Genomic DNA, 18,589 nt, shown 5'->3' on the forward strand with positions numbered 1-18,589 from the left:
CCCAGGGCTTCAGAGAAAAAGAATATTTCCTACTTTGAGATACTTCTTGGAGCAAAGCATATCTGGCTCTTAAGTGTACTGTTATGAAATTAATTTGAAGTTGAGGAACTGTAATATATTACAGCTATCAGTCTCCCTGGACGGTTTTACAATCAACATATAGGATATGAAAAAAGAAAGATGCCAATAACATATTAATGTGGTATTCGGTGTTCAATCTTTTTTATGCAGCAGAATATTACAGCTGAGCAAAAAATGATCAAAAAGTTGGTTCTCTTTTATACAAAGAAACAGAAGAAGGAAACTTGAACTTTAAATTATCTCATCTGTCACTTTCCATTGATTGAGTCTTGCTCATTAAGATAAATTCCAAGCGAGACTATCATTTTTATCTTTTGAGCTCTCCAGAAATGTATGCCTTTCAGCTGTCTTGCCTTTCTTTCTTTCTTTCTTTTCTTTCTTTTCTTTCTTTCTTTTTCTTTCTTTTCTTTTCTTTTGCTTTCTTTTCTTTTCTTTTGCTTTTCCCCCATATATGCAGCTTTCAAGGAGGAATGAGACACTGTATCTTATGGTCTTTCCCTTTTTAATTGAGTTCCTCTGGAAATGTATGTACCTGCAGTTTAACACCTGATGCGCACCTACAGATATACCCAAAATCAGACATCCCTCTTTTCTCTATTTTGTATGCCATATTGGTACAAGAAGGGTATGTGGCTTCTCTCTGACAGAAGAGAACCCAAACACAACTCTACCATAAACCAACTGTGGGATCTTGGGAGTCATTTACTCTGATTCTTAGCTTCACCATCTGCTGAAAAGTAAATAATAAGGAAGACAGCAGGATGGCTAAGTGAGACTTTTGGCTGGTTCCCACTAACTGCTTTCTTCTGACTTAGTTTCCTTTCTCTCCTAGCACGCTGTGGCTCTGTTCAGTGGGTTATTTCAACTTCCCTCCAATAATTAATGCTGATATGATGTGGACATTCCTAGTAACTGGCAGATATCAGGTGCTCAGTAAACATAAATGCACCCATCTCTCCATTCTGTTCTTGGCAAAGTAGCTAGAGCTGGATGGTAAAAAGCTGCCCCCTTGTTCTTCCCCCTGCCCTTCATTGCTAGGGATAAAGTGATGGGACAAAGCAGGAAGCATTCATATGTTCAAATCAACAATTCAGGTCCAGATAGACCGTGTGTAAAAGGGGAAAGTCAGAAGTGGACCTTCATTACATACCTCCTTCCCCACCCACTTCGCCCCTGTGATTTACTTCCCTACTGCCCCTACCTGTTGGCTCAGTACGCTCTTTTTCCCTTCTTGCACCATATCAACCTTCCCCACTCCCAATCGATGATACTAATGTGTGGGTGAGTGATAATCCCCCTCTGTTCATGGACATTTGCATATAGATCAGAATCTTCAGTTAAAACCTGTCTTCCTCTGCATGTGACATCTCAGGCATCCAACAGTGGGAGAATTGCCTCCATTTCAAAGGTCTTTTCTGGAGTTCTGGAAGTAGAACTGTGTAATTACATACCCACAGGAATAAGCCAACACTGCTAGCCTCTTGAACTACAGACGTGACCAACCATTTCTCTCTCTCTCTCTCTCTCTTTTTTTAGACAGTCTCACTCTGTCACCCAGGCTGGAGTGCAGTGGAGCAATCTCGGCTCACTGCAACCTCCGCCTCCCGGGTTCAAGCGATTCTCCTGCCTCAGTCTCCCAAGTAGCTAGGATTCCAGGCGCCCACCAACATGCTCAGCTAATTTTTTGCATTTTTTAGTGGAGACGGGGTTTCGCCCTGCTGGCCAGGCTGGTCTCGAACTCCTGACATCAGGTGATCCGCCCGCCTCGGCCTCCCAAATTGCTGAGATTACAGGCGTGAGCCACCCCACTGGGCCCCAACCATTTCTCAATGGAAATTGCCCAGGTAGTTACCATAAATAAGAAAACCTTCTAGGTCCCTGTCAGTTTGAACAGCAGGGGGCAGCAGAGAACAGTTTGTCAGAGACACAGTGGCAGAGCAAATGTGGATGGATAAAATGATGGAAAGAGTTTGAAAAGACGTTTAAGAGACGACAGACTAGAGATGAGAGTAAGGCTGATGCCAAGAGAACAAACAAAATCAGAGGAACAAGTCTAGGACTAGGGCATTGAGATGATTTGGATGTTTGCCCCCTGCAAATCTCGTGTTTAAATGTAATCCCCATTGTTGGAGGTGGGGCCTGGTGGGAGGTGTTTGGATCACGCCAGGGGCAGATCCCTCATGAATGGCTTAGCGCCATCCCGTTGGTGATGAGTGAATTCTTGGTCTGGTAGTTCATGTGAGATTTGGTTGTTTAAAAGTGTGTGGCACCTCCCTGCTGTCTTTCTAGCTCCCTCTCTCACCGTGCAATGCCTTCTCCCTCTTCACCTTCCGCCATGATTGCAAGCTTCCTGAAGCCCTCACCAGAAGCAGATGCTGGCACCATGCTTCCGGTACAGCCTGCAGAACCACGAGCCAAAATACACCTCTTTTCTTTATAAATTATCCGGTCTCAGGCATTCTTTACAGCAACGCAAATGGACTAATGCAGGCTTGAACAGATAGCATTGGAGCTGGGGGTAGGGAATAATGAAGGAATCTGTGTCCCCAAATAAGAGCTCTAGGGAGGAAGTAAATCATTCTTCAAGAGACTAGAGCAGCCCTTCTCAAGCTTTTGTGGATTGTGAAAAGACCTAGGTTTCAGAATTCGATGAAATCAAGGGTCTTCTCCAGAGAAAAGTAAACATGAATGATAAATTTTGCAATAAAACTCAAGGGGCTTTCAGCTCCCACCCCTGTCCCACAGATAGATTCTAAGTCCAAAATTAATCTAGGCTTCAGAGACAGTAAAAGCAAAGTCATTGATCATTCAGGCTGCTTGTCCTCCTGGAGGTGTGGACCTGGGACTGCCTTCTCACTAGGGAACGGACCTAGGCCTGTCTTCAGAGTGACTTGGGTTTGTACTGGTTCTAACAATCCCAAAGTAGCCCTGGGCTTTGGAGTTTATCAAGGATCCACATACATAGATTTTGATGGGACCCACTGCTACTCCCTACTGCTCTCCACTAGCTAACATATTCATATGTTCCTAAGTGCTGAGGGCTTTGCATTCCTTACTTAAATAAGTTGTTACAAAAAAAAAGTACTCTTGTTATCCCCATTTTAAAAAATGACAAAACTGAGGTTAAACCACTTGCCCAGGTTCAGAGAACTGGCCAGCTACAGAGGTGGTGTATTAGTTCGTTCTCACGTTGCTATAAAGAAATACCTGAAACTGGGTAATTTATAAAGAAAAGAAGTTTAATTGGCTAACAGTTCCACAGACTGTACAGGAAGCATGAAGCTATCTGCTCAGCTTCTGGGTTGGCCTCAGGAAACTTGCAATCATGGAGGAAGGTGAAAGGGGACCCAGGCTTTTTACATGGTATAGAGTAGGAGCAAGGGGGGGGGAGGTGGTACGCATTTTTAAACAACCAGATCTCAAGATAACTCACTCACTATTATGAGACCAGCACTGAGGGTATGGTGCTAAGCCATTCATAAAGGACCACCCCCACGATCCAGTCACCTCCCACCAGGCCCCACCTCCAACACTGGGGATTACAATTCTATATTAGATTTGATTGGTACACAGATCCAAACCATATCAGGTGGGATGGGCATCCAAGTCACTCTGAGCCCTAAGTCTTGGGTATTCAACATGATCTATACTGATTACCAGGTTCAGCTCAAACTTTAGAGCTTTCAGAACAACAGTTAAGCATCATTATACGTAGAGACAATGTTCTGAAAATCAGTTTCAAGTCTTTACTTCTGATGAGTGGGGAAGAGCCTGGCCATTGAGATCTTTGTCCAATGTTTGGTTAGGCAGGTGAGACACCCACCTGGAGTAAGCAGGATTTTCTCACTTTCTCCATCTCTCAGTTAACATTGCCACTTCTTTAAACACATGAACCTCAGATGACTACATAGGTTTGTGAGTACAAAAACATTTCCACTCCAAAACCCATGCAACTTATTGAATAGTGTAGATAGATTTTCTTCATCTGCCTTGTTATGTTCTCCTACATTATTTTTTTAAGACGGTGTCTCCCTGTGTGTTGCCCAGGCTGCAGTGTAGTGGCACAATCGTGGCTGACTACAACCTCTGCCTCCTGAATTCAAACAATTCTCATGCCTTAGCCTCCCCAGTAGCTGGGATTGCAGACACTCGCCACCACGCCCGGCTAATTTTTGTATTTTTAGTAGAGACAAGGTTTCATCACGTTGGCCAGGCTGATCTCGAACTCCTGACCTCAAGTGATCCACACCTTGGCCTCCCAAAGTGCTGGGACTACAGGCATGAGCCACCACCCCCGGTCATGTTCTCCTAGATTTTAATTGACAAAGTGTCCCTATTAGAGAGATTGTTTTAGAAAAGAGAGATCCCTTGTGGTGTGGTGGTGACTGACTTTACACTTCCCTACCATCATCCTTTCCAGTTTCCTCCCCACTTGAGGACAGATGTTTAGATCTCTTAGTTGATTATGTGAACAGGTGGCAAGAAAACATGGGTTCAATACCTGCTGCAGTAGTTGGCCTATACACACAAAAATCAATTTCTTTAAATAATTTTCTTAAAACAACAGGTATTTGTTAACTTACTTCCTGAAAACCCTTACAGAACAGAAAAAACATGAACACAAATAGCAGGCATTTTACAGAATAACGAAGCCAGATCCTACATCATATAAATAACAGATTCCTGTGGGTTAGTTTAGTTTGTCTTCATATACAAAACTCAGTTACCTTCCCTATTGTTCAATCTGCTGTCATCTTAGATACACAGAGCTTTTCACCAGCTGTATAAAGAAATTGGATCAAAGCTTCCTACAATAAAATGAAAAATAATTAAAAATGATGTTTCTCAACTTCCCTGCAATGGTGTGGCATTATGGCTGATGTCCATGAAATATTCAATGTGGTGAGTTTTGCTATACTTCCTATATTAAAGCAAAAAAAAAAATTTTTTTTTTTGAGACGGAGTCTCACTCTGTCACCCAGGCTGGAGTGCAATGACATGATCTCGGCTCACTGCAACCTCCGCCTCCCGAGTTCAAGCGATTCTCCTGCCTCAGCCTCCTGAGTAGCTGGGATTACAGGTGTGCACCACCATGCCCAGTTAATTTTTGTATTTTTAGTAGAGATGGGGTTTCACCATGTTGGCCAGGCTGGTCTCGAACTCCTGACCTCAGGTGATCCACCCACCTCGGCCTCCCAAAGTGCTGGGATTACAGGTGTAAGCCACTGTGCCCCACCTAAAGCAAAAATTTTTATTGAGACAGTCTTGCTCTATTGCCCAGGCTGCACTACAGTGGTGTGATCAAGGCTCAGTGCAGCCTCGCACTCCTGGACTCAAGTGATCCTCACACTTCAGCCTCTGGAGCAGCTGGGACTACTAGCTAATGCCACCATATCCAGCAAATTTATTTTTTGTAGAGACGAGGTCTCGCTATGTTGCTCAGGCTGGTCCTGAATTCTTAGGCTGAAGCAATCCTCCTACCTCGGCCTCCCAAAGTGCTGGGATTACAGGCATGAGCCACCATGCCCAGCCTATATTAAAGCAAATTTTAAAGAGATTTTTATTTATTTCTTATAATTACCTGGAATCATGAGAGTGTCCAGTCACTCTGACATTTTACCTCTAAGATACAGTTTTCTCAGCAGGAAATAAAAATAATTAACATGATTTCCTTACATGTTTCTGAAGAATACAATGGTCTCAATGACATACTCTGCAATGACATACTCTGCTCTCTGGGCATGCAATGTGGCAAAACAGCTACCCATACAGGGGAATTGCTTCCTACAAAACTGCAGTCCTCAAGGAGGAGAAAGAAGAAAAGAGGAGAGGGGAAGAAGAGGAGAAAGTGGAAGAAGAGAAAAAGAGATGGGAAAAGGGGGTAAGGAAGGTAGGAAGTGTGGTGGGGGAAGAAAATTCTTGAGAGCAGCCTTGATAGGGGTGTGTGTGTGTGTGTGTGTGTGTGTGTGTGTGCATGCGCACACCATGCCCAAACTGACAGGGATATTGAACTTGAAATGCACTAGCTGAAATGCGGAGCCAAATGAGTAATTAATTACCCAAAAGAAATTAAGTTTTTAACCAGAAAAGAATGAGACATCTTAAAGAGGCAGGGTTTAGTAATTTCTTCATCAGTGGAAATGGGGACTCGTGAATAGGTTGAGATCAGTTATAGAGAAAGTTACATTGCTACACAGATGAGTTACTCGAAATCACAAATCTGTGACAAGATGCCAACCCCTACAAAATTTCCAAGTGGTATCAAAATGTTTGCATGTCTTTGGGAACTTCCTCTTAATCTACAATTGAACTTCACGGAATAGTAGTTTTGCAATACATTATCAGCTATTATGTGAAGAAAGTGCTTCATGGATAAAGAAATATAGGAAAAGCTGAGTTAAATAAAAGAGACAGGTATTTGTAATTGCAGGGCTTCTCAGAATCTTTATTGCTAATTGACATTGTACATCTCCCATAGGGGGACGTAGCACATTATAAAAAGTTTCTTGCCTAGCAATTCTATTTTGGGTATATACTCAAATAAATATAAATCATTCTACCATAAAGACATATGCACGCTTCTGTTCATTGCAGAACTATTCACAACAGCAAAAACATGGAATCAACCTAAATGCCTATCTGTAATAGACTGGATTGAAAAAAATGTGGTACATATACACCATGGAATACTATGCAGCCATAAAAGAGAGTGAGATCATGTCCTTTTCAGCAACATGGATGGAGCTGGAGGCCATTATCCTAAGTGAATTTATGCAGGAACAGAAAACCGAATACCACATATTCTTACTTACATAAGTGGTAGCTAAACAACAAGAACACATGGACGCAAAGAAGGGGACAATAGACACCAGGGCCTACTTGAGGGAGGGGGACAGGAGGAAGGAAAGGATCAAAAAACTACCTATTGAGTACTATGCTTATTACCTGGATGACAAAATAATCTGTACAACAAACCCCTGTGACATGCTGTTTACCTATATAACAAACCTGTGTGTGTACTCCTAAACCTAAAATATATATTTTTTAAAAAAGAGTTTCTTGGCCAGGTGCAGTGGCTCAAGCCTGTAATCTTTTGGAGGCTGAAAAGGGAGGATCGCTTGAACCCAGTAGTTCGAAATCAACCTGGACAATGTAGTAAGACCCTGTCTTTACAAAAAATTTAAAAATTAGTTGGCATGGTGGCATGTGCCTGTAGTACCAATTGCTTGGGAAGCTGAGTCAGGAGAACCATTTGAGCCCAGGAGTTCAAGGCTGTAGCGAGCTGTGATTGCATCACTGCTCTCCGGCAGGGGTGACAGAGAAAGACCCCGTCTCAAAAAAAAAAAAAAAAAAAGTTTTTTTTTCTTTTTTTCTTTTTTGAGACAGAGTTTCGCTCTGTCCTCCAGGCTGGAGTGCAGTGGTGTGATCTCGGCTCACTGCAACCTTTGCCTCCCGGGTTCACGCCATTCTCCTGCCTCAGCCTCCCCAGTAGCTGGGACTACAGGTGCCTGCCACCACGCCCCACTAATTTTTTGTATTTTTAATAGAGACGGGGGTTCACCGTGTTAGCCAGGATGGTCTCGATTTCCTGACCTCGTGATCCGCCTGCCTTGGCCTCCCAAACCAAAAAAGTTTCTTAAACATACTTGTCAGGGAATTCATTGTTCACAAAATGCCTGTTAATATCTCATTGATCTAGTAGTCCCTGAAAGAGTTTGGAAAATATGGCTTTATAATTTAAGGTGCTTTCTAGGGTATCTAGACCTAGAACACAGAGGGGAAAAATGGGGGTCCCTAAAATCGTCAGTGGAGCTCCAAAGACAAACGTTTCCAGCTTCTCAAATTTGCTTTGACTGGCCCGGGGCTGGTCATAGTAAGAACCTTCTTTTTGTTTTTTCTGAGGGTAGTGGACAAACTTCTGACTGACTCCACTAAGTACAGCTTCTTTCCAGTCTTCTTTAGCAGGCCTAGCTGTGAACAGGGATTAGGCTGGGTCTAGCCCAACACTTTGCAAATAAATCCAGAGGGCAAACAGCAGGGTCCTCCAAGCCACCAGGGGACCCCAATCACTTACATGATGCCCAAAGACTGCAGCCTGAAGTCATAGCTCCTAGACATTTCACCAATAATGGACGGCTAGTTGGACTTGGAGGAGGGGGAGAAATGAATCCAATGAAAATGGCAGGGAAAGGATCTGTCAGTTCTAGAGTGAAGGGGTGTGATTCTTGGAATATTTTATTTTTGTTTTTGCCCTAAGAATGATGTCCAGGTTCAATAATTTTAACAGGGGCCTAGGTGTTGGCTGAGATCAAAAGCAGAAAAATTCTGCCATTTCACACTTTTGTGACCTTAAATAACCCCCGTGTTATTGGGAAAGTGATATTTACTCTAAAGCCTCTTTCTTGTGCTTTTCCATGAATGTGGAGTGCCATTCTCTCCTGGAACAACTAAGTTTCTGTCAAAACTCCAAAATATGGAAAGTTTGGTAATGGAGTGTTAGGTTAGTGGAATGTAATCTTTCTGTCCTCCTTCTGAAGGTCTCTGATGTTTCCCATGTAATTATCTTTGACATTTAATTGAAAGCATCATTTTTTTTCATAAAGCAACCTATTTGAGCCCTTGGTGGTCACTTAAGACCAACTTCATTGCCACCTGGCACTCATCCGAGACCAAGATTATGTAGTAGCTGTGTGGTTCAGCTCCATCTGCTATAGACATCTACTGATTTTGTGGTTATTGGGGAAGTGGTGTCTTATTCGTGTTTTCAAGTTCCATCTTACAATGAAGGTTCTTTGGCTTTCTGTGGTTTCATAGCTGCGAAATCAATGATGACTTCAGTAGCACTGACAATGTACTATATTTTTGAAAAGAAAATTGAAAAATTATTACCTGATGGATGAGAAACGGTTTTGGCATTTAAAAACAGAAAATGCTTCTCCATATCTCTTCTAAATTATGTCTGATGTTGACATTAGCATTTATGTAATTCATCCAATTGTGGGAGCCATCATGTACTAATTCTTAACAGAAGTAAAAGCTATTACAGTGAGGAATAACATTCCTTCAAAAGGCTTCATTTCAGTCCTCTTCTTCTATGCATTTTGTATCAATTCCATGGTATTTAACTTATTTTGCTTTAATTCTGTTCTGGCAAATGCTGAAGAGGACATAAGGGGGCACCTAGAATTAAAGCCGAAATGAACGAGACAGTAGGCCTTAGTCCAAACGTTTGCATTCATTCAGGAGAGGCTTAATGGGCAATATTGAAAGATATCAGATTTCTTTTTGTAACGAGGGCCAAATCTTCACTTAACAGAAGGCAATTTTGATAAATAGACAAAATATAAGGCTTAATTTTGGGGCAATCTTAACAGAAAATTATAATATGCCTATCTGTGATAAGACCAGAGGAAAGCATCATCCTACCTCAGTTTCCCCACAGTAGTTGGTTTGGAAGGCTAAAAGCAAAAAGATCCAAAATGTCTGCAAATGAAACTGAGTATAGGTTTAGGAGCCGTCTTTCCACAGTAAAGACCCGGGCATCAGGATCACATCCCATCAGCTCAGTCTGAAGACAGGGAGTGGTTCATGCTCATTAAGCTCACCAACCTGTGTCTCCACCAGGGAGAACATGGTGGCAGCCAGGGTTGTTGCTAAGGTGCTCTGGGTACTACGCCAACAAGGGTCATCTTGCCAAGCTGAAAACAGGCAGATGAGTATTGTCGGTGATGGGACTAGTCCATGCAAAAGAAAGGAACATCAAAGAGTGCATTCTAGAAATAGACAAGTACAGTGTGACATAGAGTAGGTGACCAAAAAGGGTCCTAAAGGGAGTCTGGGACCATATTTTATAGAGCTTCTTATGCCATACTGAGTTTGTATTTGGTTTTGGAGAAAAGTAAGCCCTTGGGCAAAGAGGAGAGCATTCTATAAATGGGGAAAGACTGGCAAGATATCCTTCTTCCTCTTCTCTCCTTGGGGATTCATCAGGACAGACTTAGCTCAAACACTATCACCACAGATTCTGTGAGACTCTCTGACCAACCCCATCACTCTACACACACAGACACACTCCACAGATAATACTTCCTCCTTGACGTTCCCATTTCACCTCGTAATTGCCTTTATCCTGCACTTAGAGCAATCTAGTGTGTGAATCTGTGAACATGCCTGCTTCCTCAACTAGAGCATGCATCTGCTGAAGATCAGGGAATGTGCTTCATCTATCTCTGTACATTGCCTGGTGCATAATAGGAATTCAGTATATGTTTGCTGGATGAAAGACATTTTATTCTATTTTCTGCAGACAACATAGCAGGCTCAGAGTTTGATTCTGCTTATATAAAGAGGGTGTAGTGTTAAGATTTTTCTTCTTAATACATTAGGAGGATATGACCCATGTAGTTCACAAACACTGATTTCTAGTCAATTGAGATTTGTGCAAAACCCACTAAGGATGAGTTGTGTTTATTATTTGTTTGCAGTACATTACAGCTAATGTTTTGGTATTCAAAATCCACTGTACTTTTGCCTCATTTAGTTCTAAAAAAGAAACCAGGAAATATTCTTTCCTCTTTAAGTAATGGACATGATGAGCCAAGAAAAATACATTAAAGAACACGTGCATTCACTTTTCGTTTGTCTTAGATCAAAATTAGATGTTTCTCCTCCATTATCTCATAAAAGCATGTGATTTATAAAAGAAACTGAAATGAGTGTCATTAAAACTGATTACCCTAAGTGAATGGTGACATATATGTGGGTATACAATTGTGATTATAATATTAGAGAAAGTAACCTAATGAACAGTGGGATAATGTGATTTTGTGGTGTTAGTAAAAGACTAAAAGCAGAGCCCCTTGGTGAAATCACACCTGCTGATCTGAAACAGGGCCCGAATGGGAACCAGGGACAACAACTGTCACGGCCTCAACCCTCTGATGCCACTCACAGGTGGACAGTGCCCTCAGGCTGCCCCAGCTGCTCAGAGTCCTCTCTACCCCAGATTGCAGTAACAATTCTGAGCCTGCCTGTCTTATGCAGAAACCAGGAGACAGAAGAGCACGCAGAACAGGAAGGGGAAGGAATGTTCTCTGAGAGAGGAACAGGTCTGCTGAGCACACCTTTCCACAGATGCACCCAACCCCCAACTGGAATAACTGTTGCTTCCTCCTCTGCTCATTGTGTCTCTGATCCCCCCCGATCCTGCGAGCTCTGTCTCCTGCTGCATCAGTGACCTTCCTCCTCCTTGCATCTCATCCCTCTCTCACATGACAGTAGATCCTCCACCTCTCAGAGCTTCTCAACCCCCAAAATCCTTAAATTGCATCATCTTTCCTCTCTGCTTACCTTCCACACCAAACTGACAGTAGACGCACCCCATCCTTGCTCCCTCTCCTTGCTCACCCTTCCTTGCCTCCCTTGCCCTGAGTCTAGAGCTGACGCCCTCATCCTTCTGGCCTGCTTTCCAATGACATAAGGGAACGTCTCGGTAGTGAATGCCACTTCCTCTTAGCAGTTCTCCTTCACATCTCACCTCTCAGAAGCATTTGATGACTGCTTGGAATTCTCTTTGCATTTAGGATTCCAATATTTACCTCCTCTGACACCATTTCCCTAATGCACTCCTCCATTCCTGCCATCTACATGTGGGTGTCTTCAAAACTGTCCACATCTTGCCTCTCCTTTCCCTCGCAGATGTTTTCTTTTCCCATGACTTAGATGACCTGGTATCACTCTGTGGTTGGCTCTCAAATTTATGAATCCAGCCAACCATGCTGCCCCTTGCTCCTCGCTCCTGCTGTCACACAGACAATCTTCCCTCTTCGTCATTTGCCCTCTGCCCCTGTGGCATAGTTCACTGTGGTGCCATACATTTCACTATTACGGTCCAAAGTTAGAGATTCAGATAAAAACAGCCTCAACATCCAGCTCTGCCACATACTTCCAATCTGACTTCGGACAAGTTTCTTCACCAGTCTGAGTCAGTTTCCCCATTTGTAGAAGCAAAGATAATGCTTCATCCATGCCTCTGTCTTTGATGTGAGAATGAAGAGAATCCATGTAAATCACCTGGCCCATAGTAATTGTTCCATAGGTTTTAGCTGTTATTATTAATGTACTCAGTAGATATTTACTGAATAAGAATGAACTATGGTGATGCCTCAGGTACTGTAATAGGAAGATGGGAGGAGGGCATGAGGTTTGAAGACTTTTGAGCCTCCTCACATCTTATAGCATGAAGTGAAGGCCCCTTCTCCAATGTGGGCCAATCTAACCCAATGAGAATGACTAACCTTTGTGAAATATTACTTTTTAAAATTGCATGTAAGTTATATAATTATCCTCCAGATTAAGCTGTTTATTCACTGTAGCCTACTCTATATGATCACCCTCATGAGGTGATTCCAATCTTTGTTGATTACTTAAACGGTGATATAGTTTGGATATTTTTTCCTGCCCAGTGCTCATGTTGAATTATAATACCCAATGCTACAGGTGGGGCCTGGTGGGAGGTGTTAGGATCACGGGGGCATATCTCTTATGGTTTGGTGCTGTCTTTGAGATAGTGAGTGAATCTCAAGAGATCTGGTCATTGAAAAGTGTATGACACCTCCCCCTCTCACTCTTTCTCTCTCCTGCTCCTGCTTTCACCATGTGACCTGCCTGCTCCCCCTTCGCCTTCTGCCATGATTGTAAGCTTTCTGAGTCCTCATTGGAAGTGGAGCAGATGTCCAGTGCCATGATTCCTGTTCAGCCTGTGGAACTGTGAGCCAATTAAACCTCTTTTCTTTATAAATTACCCAGTCTCAGGTATTTCTTCAAAACAATGCAAGAATGGCCTAATACGATTACCTTAATGAAAATTGCACAAAAGAAATGTGCTGTCAAAGAAAAAAATCACCATTTGATTCTCTTGAAATTAAAATGCCCCTCCCCAACTCAGCCAGGTTATCTTTCTGGGATATAACAGGCTTTTTCTCCTAAGTAGTAGATTTTTCACACAAATCAAGGAGTCACCTCCCTAAAGAATTTTCCCTCAGTGTGTGAGGGAGTCAGCACTTTGATTAGCAATTTTTCATTGTTTCTTGACTGCTCTGATCTGTTCTTAAGACTACTTTTAAAAATAAACTTTGTTTAGAATCATTTTATATTTACAGAGAAGTTGTAGAGTTCCTGTATGCTTGTCATCCAGTTCCCCCCTAATGCTAACATCTTGCATAACAGTGGTACATTTGTCAAAACTGAGAAATTGGCATTGATACATTACTATTATTAAACTACAAACTTCATTCAGATCTCACTAGTTTTGTCATTGATGTTTTTCTTTTTCTATTCCAGGATCTGATTCAGGATACCACATTGCATTTAGTCATCATGTCCTTTTAATAAATATTCAGCTGATAGTGAATCATGCTCAATCATTAACTATCAAAAGGTTCTCTGCTGCATGACAGTATATAAAACCTGTGAAACTAAAAGTGAGGTGGGGAAAGCTGGCCAAAATGGAACTTAGACCAGTCATCCAAATAAGCAAAATTAGTTGGAAAAAAATTTTTTCAGATGCTATCAAAGTGCAATATTAAACATTTTGTTTCTTTGTCCTTCCTGCATCCCAGAACTTTCTTCAGTTTGTCTCTCCAGGAAGGATGAGCACCTCCACACTCAAGGTTTGACTATGTTGAAGCTACATCATTGATCATCAAATCAGAAGAAACAAGGAGTTGTTTTAGTCTTCACTGGAAGCACACCTATGTGACCTTGAGCAAGTGTATTCAGCCATTCTTGGTCTCCCTTTCCCCATCTGTAAAATGTGTGGTTTGTTGATGACTGGTCTGTGGATCTGTTGCATCAGAATCACCTGGAAAGCTGTTGAAAATGCTAATTTTCAGGTCCTAGCCCACTCACGAATATCTTTGCAGTTGGGCCAGGGTATCTGTAGTTTCATACACACACAGACACACAAGTGTGTGCGTGCACGCACATACATACAGAGTCACTCCCAAGTGACTTGGATCCACAGCAGGGTTTGGGACACACTGGATTAAACAATCTTCCTGCTTGCCTGAATTCAGAGGCAAAAAAATAGCCCTGGGAAGTATCCTTTAATAGAAGGCCAGGAAAAAGGATCAGCCTCTTTGCAGAAGCAGGTTTGGTGCTTCAGGGAGCTACCAAGACTATCTTCTTAAGAAACAATCCCCACTTCCCAGGCTTCTCTTTCATTCTACCTGGGCATTCAGTGTATAATGCATATGTAGCCTACAAAGTCAAAGAACTGGCTTTCTGTGCATTTTATTTAAATTGGTTTTAAGGAAAGTGGTTAAAGAGGAGAACTGAGGTAAATGAAAGTTAATCCACTTATTTTACTTGCACTCTGCCTTTTAAGAAACCCTCTTAACTATATTCTGAGTGCCAATAAATAACAAGGAAATATTAGCAAGTTGATTTTGTCTGTGATTTCTGCAACTTTCTGTTTTAATTGACAGAACCTCAAGAGCTGAAAAAAGGAATCATATAATCAAGACAGATTATAGATCAAATAATTTTATTAAATGAGAAAACTGAAGAAAATCAAAATGCAAACAGGCAATACCATTACATAAAAATTTGACTCAATTAATAATTAGTCACTCCACATCACAATTGTTTGAGGCACCAGTTTTCCTGCATTTACAGATAAAGAAACTGAGGTCAAATGCACAAGATTTCATAGAGTAGGTGACATAGAAATTCAGTCCAGGTCCAAGGTCTCTAATGCCACGTTCCAGAGATGTTTTTAGCAGGCTTATTTATGAACCAGAAATAGTATATAAATGTTTAGGGAATATACTACACATCTACTTGATGTATGCAGTCATTAAAATGGGTAAGCACCCTTACATCCTGCAGATGAGAGAATAAATTGGTACCATTGAGCCAGGTGCAGTGGCTCTTGCCCATAGTCTGAACTACTCGGGAGGCTGAAGTGGGAGGATTGCTTGAGCCCAGGAGTATGAGGCTGCAGTGAGCTGTGATTGCACTACTGCATTCCAGCCTGGGCAACAAAGCGAGACCCACCTCTTAAAAAAACAAAAATAAAAATAAAAAATAACTGATGCAATCATTCCAGAAAGCAATTTAGCAATCTCCATAAAGTGTCTTTTCAAAGTTCATACTCTTTGCCCCAGTAATTCACTCTCTGGGAACTTATCCTAAGGTAATAATCAGAAATTTGGCAAGAGGCTTATTTGCAAAACTGTGCATTAAAACAGTACTTTAAAAAATGAAAAACCTAGAAGGAAACTAAAGGTTCCAAATTAATGAGTTAGATAAGTGATAGCTCTTTGTATGTTATAATATCACATAAATACAAAAATAATGGTGTTCTAATGGTGTAGGAAACTGTTTATAATATTTTAAGGAAAAGGGCATGATCAAAATATTGTATGTATACTATGATCCCAATTTTGTTGAAAGAAAAATGTGTGCATGTGTAAAGAAAACAGGACTGAAAAGAAATACATTAGCATATTTAAAGTGTCTTAAAATGTAAAAGAGTGTTAAGGTGGTTCTCTCCCTATGGTGAAATTAGAGTTCATTCTTTAGTCTCTTCTTTGAGCCTTTCAGAATTTTGAATTCTTGTTAGTAAGAAACAAACCACTTTTATGATCAGAAGGAACACAATGTTATTTTTGAGAGAAATGAAAACTGCAGATTATAAAAAAGTAATAACAGAAAAATCCTATGATGTGTTTAGTAAAAAAATAAAAATTGCATACACAGTAGAGTTTATGAAGATATGCACATAAATAATTATAACTCTGCAGAGGAAGGATTAGATGAAAGCACAACAAAATATTAAAGATGTTTGGGTTTAAATGGCAAAAATAAAGTGAATCTCTTCTATAGCTTTTTATTTTCAAAAATTGTATTAAAGCCAGGCGCAATGGCTCACCCCTGTAATCCCAGCACTTTGTGAGGCCAAGGCGGGCAGACCACCTGAGGTCAGGAGTTCAAGATCAGCCTGGCCAACATGGTGAAACCCCGTCTCTACTAAAAACATAAAAATTAGCCAGGTGTGGTGGCGCATGCATGTAGTCTCAGCTACTCAGGAGACTGAGACAGGAGAATCGCTTGAACCCAGGAGGCAGAGGTTGCAGTGAGCCGAGGTTGCAGTGAGCCGAGATTGCATCACTCTACTCCAGCCTGGGTGACAGAGAGAGACTCCGTCTCAAACAAAAATTTGTATTAACGTGATTTTTAAATAATGTTTACATGTTCCTTCATCTTCCCTGCCACCTCCATCCCCAATTCTCACAACCTAGGGTGCTGTGCAGCTAAGAGCACACAAGCTGTAGAATCAGTCACAAGTGAGCTCCCACCTTGGCTCTGAAATTCACTTGCTGTGTGTCCTTTGGCAATTATTTTCTTTGAGAAACTCATATGAAAAATAGCATAGCACCTGGCTCCCCAGATTACCAGGATCATGAAAGGAGATGATGGATGCTAATTGCTTAGCATATTTCTGCTAGAATCACTAGAGCTTTGTGGCCATTAGAGTTGGGGTGCTTGATGAGTCTGGGGTTTTCACTAGCGTGTCTTCGGCTTCACTCTTGATCTTACTTTGCCAGGCCCCAGAAAAGTAGGGGTGAAGTTGGCAGGTCTTCTGAACCCTGCTTGTAGCATGAGAAAACTAGTCAATAGTCTAGAGAGGAGAACTTGGATGAAAACATGTTCTTCCTAGTCCCACAATGGATGTCTCTGTCTTGGGTAACCCACTTGGAATTCAAAGTGAATTCCAACTTTGGTCAGTGTGCTCAACCTTGGGTTATTGAACTTCAACTCAAAGATGTGTTTTTAATCAATGCCTTTCTTTCTTCTAAATACACATGCTTTTAAGGAATAATGGCGGGTGCTCAGATAGGGCATGGAGAGGCATACATATAGACACACACAAGGATGCCCGCCAATATCTTTCTGCAGGACGTCCATTCTGTCTCGTGGTCCATCATTCAATTCAAGCCTTTGGGTCAACTCCCTAACTCTCCTAAAATGAAATATTAATGTGTATTCAATCACATGTCAGTGTCATGCATTTGTTAGGGACTTCCTCTAATCAGATAGCTGGGAATGAGGTCTGAGGGAACATGGGTTTTGAAGACAAAGTAATTTCAAAATTCGGGACACTAGCTGAGTCTAGTCTAAGTGTAGAGTCAAAGGCAAGGAGGTGAGGAACTCATGGAGACTGCCCAGCTCTGTGCTGGTGAAAAGCAGCTACCTTCAGTTCTTCATTGCCCTCAGCTCTAAAATGGCCCAGTGGTTCAGGCTTTCTCTGCCTCTTGAAATCATCCTTATTTTTTAGTATTAACAGATACTAGTGGTTCAGGGCATGAGGTCTAAGTCAGTCACACATGGACTCCAAGTCAGAATTCCCATCTTAGCTGTGGAACCTCAAAGAATGTTTTGAAATGATGGCACCTTCTACCAAGAAGTGCTGGAATGATCAAGTGAGATGTTACAACTAGGCAACAGCACGGATTGTGGCACTAAAAAAGCCTTCAATAAATAGGAACAAGTATTATTCTACTCCTTGAGCTTACTTGTATTCTTAATGACTTCTGCAGTTCCAAAATTCCTTGCTCTCATGGAAAACAAACATGCAACCTTCTCTCTGATCTGTGGAAGTGGATAGTGCATAGAAATACTAGCAGCACAATTCCTGTCTCAGGGCTTTCTGAGACCATGGTTACTCACATAACTCTCTCACACAGAGCCTGGCTGAACGGAGACACCAAACACTTGGTTATCTTTCCCCATCAGCTGGGGGCCAGTGGAACTGGGCATTGCAAGCCTTATCTGAACTATAACAAAAATTCATTATTAGACTCTCATTACAAGTGTAGGGTCAGGCGTGGTGGCTCACACCTGTAATCCCAGCACTTTGGGAGGCCAAGGTGGGAGGATCACTTGAGCCCAGGAGTTCGAAGACCATCCTGGGCAACACAGGAAGACCCCGTCCCTACCAAAAATTAAAAATTATCCAGGCATGATGGTGTGTGCCTGTGATTCCAGCTACTCGGGAGGCTGAGGTGGGAGGCTAACTTGAGCCTGGGAGGTCTAGGCTGCAGTGAGCTATGATCAAGCCACTATACTCCAGCCTGGGCTGCAGAGTAAAACCTTGTCTCTAAAAAAATTTAAAAAAAGAAAAATAAAAAATGAACTTAAGTCGATGTTCTGAAATGGAGTCAGGTTAATAGTAATATCCTAAATGTCACTGTCATCTGCTAACCTAACACTTTAGGCCCTTACAAACTCCCCACCACCCAGAGCAGCATTTCAAAGAATCTCTGGGGAGAGGGGCATACACAATGGGAACACTATGTTGGTTGGTGCATAAGTGAAGATAGCTGGGTAAAAATGGCTCGCAGCCTAATGGACAACTCATTCCTTAATGCAGAAAAGGTAATAACAGGGATATAAATAAAATTCCAGCTGCTTTAGGAGACCAGGAGAGGAGGTTATTTGAATG

The 18,589-nt window shown here is 41.8% G+C and overlaps 1 long non-coding RNA gene across 1 annotated transcript in view; it reads left to right on the forward strand.

Moving 5' to 3' along the window:
- Positions 1 to 17,730, forward strand: part of LOC107971187 (uncharacterized) — a 32,382-nt gene extending 14,652 nt beyond the window's left edge. The window contains exons 2-3 of the long non-coding RNA XR_001714146.2: positions 12,782 to 12,849; positions 13,701 to 17,730. This is a non-coding gene — a long non-coding RNA (uncharacterized LOC107971187). The remainder of the gene's footprint in view (positions 1 to 12,781; positions 12,850 to 13,700) is intronic.
- The last annotated feature ends 859 nt before the right edge of the window (positions 17,731 to 18,589 follow it).

The sequence above is a fragment of the Pan troglodytes genome, chromosome X (genome assembly GCF_028858775.2).
Source record: "Pan troglodytes isolate AG18354 chromosome X, NHGRI_mPanTro3-v2.0_pri, whole genome shotgun sequence".
Classification (NCBI taxonomy): Eukaryota; Metazoa; Chordata; class Mammalia; order Primates; family Hominidae; genus Pan; species Pan troglodytes.